We start from the raw sequence: 4,491 nt of genomic DNA, 5'->3' as shown, positions 1-4,491 counted from the left end.
CTCGCTCCACTGCTTTTGAATTTGGATTTCCACAGCATCTGAACTTAAAAGTTGGTGTAAGTTGATATGTTTTAGTAAAACATATCAGTTTTATGTTGCTTTATAGTTTATTCTGTAACATATTTGATCCTGTCTACTAGAGGAGAGTTCCCCATTTAGGCTATCAATTACATTTTTTATAGTGTTCAATTTCCAATTTTGTTAGCTCCTTTATTTGTTGAATCACTTCAAATTTCACTTGTTTAATCTGTAAAAATAAAGTTAGTATCGTGACCTGAACATTTATTTTCTATTTACTAAATAGGTGGAGAGAAATGGGAGAAATGAGCATTAATTTCTATGGAAAATAGAGCTATTCTGGAACACCTGTATATGTTGTTATACTGTATCTTTCAAGCCGGGAACACCTCTGTGTGTAGTTGCTATACAACCTGCTATACATTATCTTTTTTCAGTTTTTCAGAAAACGTAGGTCAGGATTTAGAAGCCTTTCTTTCTTTCTTTCTTTTTTATCGGCCTCATGTCTAACTGGGTTAACACTTATTTTGTATACAGAATACTGTAGTATACTGAATATACGCATATCAAGCTACAAGCAGTATATTTATACACTTTTTTTATACAAGTAAGTATAAATCTTGATTTTGATGGTGTTTGGGGAGGGCACAGATGGAGCCGTGTGGGTAGTACTGGGTACAGTTAGACTGTAGCCATTTTGGACCCAGCTGCCAGCAGCCATGTGTCCAGCAGAGAGGTGGAAAAACTGATGAAATGGTCACGTTGGTTCCTGTGAATTGTGCTCCAACTGAGCTCTGTTAACTACATCTGGAATTCTTGAAGCGTCTACGCTCTGGGAGCCTGGGAGTGTGTTTGTGTGTGTGTGTATGTGTGTGTTTAACAGGGAAAGAGATGAAGAATGAACTATGAGAGAATTAAGAGAAATGAGAGGGGACATAAAAAGAAATGCAGGGATTTTTTCCTTCTCGACATTTCTAACCAGAAATCTTTCTTTCCCCCCCCCCCCCACTCTTTTGCAAAACGCTTCCCTCCCTCTCCTATTTCCTCGCCTGCTGCAAAACTGTTCTTTTTTATGAGGCCTTCTGATTCAAACCACTCCTCCTCCAACCGCAAGTATCTATGGTCTGTTTTCTCTCTTTCTTTCTGGTCTCCTCCTCCCCATAGTCTGTATTTTCTCCCAACTTCCTTTAACTTTTCACATGCCATCTCGGTATACGGAAAGACCGACTTCAATCCGGGTCACTGGTCATTTTGCAATATTTTGGTTCTTTTGGATATAACTTAAGTTGTACATGGATTGAGCAAACCGTTCTATAAATGAAAAAGAAAGTACACACAAATACAAATACATAAATATTTTGTTAATTTTGCAACTGGCCGCTGAAGCCTGATCTACATTTAGTTAGTTGTGTGCCATTGTGGTCCGCCAAAAGCAGCCGATCTAAAAGCTCACAAAGCATTACTTGTATTGTGTGTTGTGATCTTTTAGATCAGCTATTTTCTAATTACTAGAGGGCCCTCGCAATTTACGTTGCACCACCTGACAAAAGATGAAGAGAAAAGTACCAAGACATGTACACGCTTTTGTTAATTTTGCTTTGCTGTTTCGTATGATTCTCAAGATCATCTTTTTTCTGTTATGGATAAGTTTGGCACTGTACATCATCCCGTCTACTTTTTCTCTTCTCACATCTGCTCATTCGCTCTTCCCTTGTGGCTGTGGCTCTCTCTCTCTCTCTCTCTCTCTCTCTCTCCTGGTATATCCATTTGTTTCTGTGGATCTGTCCCATACCAAAATACCTAGTCACATTCCAACTCAAATTTCCATTACAGTAACCCAGATTGTCTCCAGAATCTGATGTCAGATAAACAAGGTTGCTGAGAGTGTGTGCATCTCCCTTTTAGAGAGATATGTTGAGGTTGAACTACTGGACAAAATATTGATGGCTACGACTGGTTTCATTGAAATTATAGTCGCTTAAGCCTGATCTATAATTTAGTTGTGTGCCAGTGTGGCCTGCCAGAAATAGCCAATCTAAAAGCTCACGATGAATGACTGTATGCGTGTTGTAAGCTTTATGTCCATATATGGCGATCTCTGTATCCGTCAGTCCTTGTCCCTTTTCTTTGGCCCATATATGGAGATCTCTGAAGTCATCAGATTATAAGCCCATATATCCATATTGTGCCCATGTGGAGCTGACTGATTTGTTTGGCCTGATGCCATGACGACACATTGAGGTTAGACAACACACTCAGGGCAAGCTGCATTGGGAACTCCTTATATGGTTATGGCTGAGCCATGGTGACATCAAAGGTCTGCCCGCCAACCCACCCACCAGACAGTCCTCCCTAAATGAAGCCAATTTTAATTATATATATCTCAGGCATACATGCAGCAGTGCAGGCCATTGATCTCTTACAAATGGCTAACAAAGAAACAGTACAATAACTCTCTATAGCAGGGTTGGGCAGCCATGTTAGTTTCGTGGCTTCCCTTTCTTTCTTTCTCTCTCTCTCTCTCTCTCTCTCTCTGTCAGCCATATTACAGTTAGTGAGGAACTCGTTGTGTCTGTCTGGGTAACTCAACCACATGGCTCAGCACGCCTTCGTTATGCCAGGCAGGAAGTGGCCATGGACAGCTGCTTGCAATTCAACCTGAGACTTTGTTTGGGTAACCTACATTGTGGCGCAAATGGCCTTCTACTGTAAGGGTACTACTGACTCTGGACTTTTCGCCTCTCTTCGGTTTTTACTTCAGACCCACTTGAGCCCACTTTTATACATGTGCGTTCTACATACTCACAAGAGCTCCTCTTCAGTGTGCACATAACTACAGTAATGTACCGCCCACACAGTGCAATATACATATACAATAATGCAGTGGCAAACAGAGAGGATGAAGCAAGAAATAAATAATCTCCACCACTGAAAAACAAACGTGTTTATGTCCATGGGTTAGCTGTACAAAGAATGTATCTTACAAAATACCAGAGGGCCACATCATTTACAATCCAACAAGCAAGTGTAATTAAGGCTTGCCAGCAGTACCGCCTGTGACACATACACACACACACACACACACACGCACGCACGCGCGCACGCACACACAGATGCAGTCCACCCAAGCCTGCTCTTTGGAACACCCGGTTTCAGGTCCTCAGGAAGGAGTTGCTGAATCAGACCTTCCAGGTCCACCCCTCACCCCCAGGGCCCCCCAGGTCTCTGCCAGGCCTCCCCACCCACTGACCCACAGTCATATCTGCCAGGAAACCTCCCCCGTTTCATCTACGGGGCCTGCGGGTGAAGCTGCATTGGCCCCGTCAACTAATCCTCAAAAAACAACCCTCGCCACATCTGAAGAGCGAGTGCGCTATAGAGCTGCGTTGCTCACCCACTCCTCTCCTCTTCCTTTCTTCCTCGCTCCGCCTATAGTCCTCATCCTGCCTCTCTGTGCACACGAGCACAGCTCGCTGACCCCCACCCACCCCTTCATTGACTTCTGCACAATAAGCAACATCTGGTTCTCATTTCCCCAGACCAAAACAACATGGGGGAGGGGGGGGTGATCGGGAGGAGCATTGGAGGGTGGGCTGTTGAGAAGAAAAACTCACAGCCAGCAGGACGTGCATGGCGGAGGAGAGGGTGGTGGGCTGGTGTTACATTAAACTAAGGCCGCTCATTGAGTGCGTTGATAGTCCAGGTGCTCTGTGTGGGTGTGTGTGTGTGTGTGTGTGTGTGTGTGTGCGTGTGTGTGTGTGTGTGTGTGAGACAGGGAATAGAGTGAGCAAAACAACATAAGTGCGAAAACGAGGTTTGGCCAAAGTGTGTCTGTGATGTCAGAACATAACACAGCTGTGTCCCCAATTCAATGGCCACTCCGGCCAGTAACTTCTAAACTAAAGCCTGATTTACACTGCGTCGTATGTGATTCGTTGTGAGCTTGCAGATTTGTTTTAACACGTACGAATACGATGGAGGCAGTAAAATTAGGCAGAAGGTTGCAGCCCACAAGGGACCCGGGCTCCTGAATTAGGATACAATATGACCCATTTTACTTTTTTCCTATGCATTTTATTTCATTTGGTGACCTGTGTGTCCACCCACACATCTTGTAACACTACAGTCAGCTAGTTTGGTCAACTCCAGTCCTGTGAATTTTTTAAACAGGGGGGGAAAAAAGCTCACCATTTACATCGAAAAAAGAAAAAGAAATGTGCAACTCAGCGGCTAGCTGTTGTAATTACAGTGGGGATTTGCTGAAGTCTGCAAGAACAGTGAGAGGGAGGGATGGATGGATGGAGGAAGACGGGGACGGATGGGGAGAGAAATGGGGCAATAGCAGAAAAGGTACAGAGAAAGGGGGAACTGCACAGAGCCGCTTACCTCACTTTGTAAATAGTCTGTAGCACACTTTAATTAATGCTGACTTAACAAAAAGGTACAGCTGCTTCACGGCTAAAACTAACACAC

The sequence above is a fragment of the Protomyctophum bolini genome (genome assembly GCF_963924005.1).
Source record: "Protomyctophum bolini genome assembly, chromosome: 20".
In the NCBI taxonomy this organism is placed as follows: domain Eukaryota; kingdom Metazoa; phylum Chordata; class Actinopteri; order Myctophiformes; family Myctophidae; genus Protomyctophum; species Protomyctophum bolini.
Note: the sequence above shows the minus strand (reverse complement) of the source record.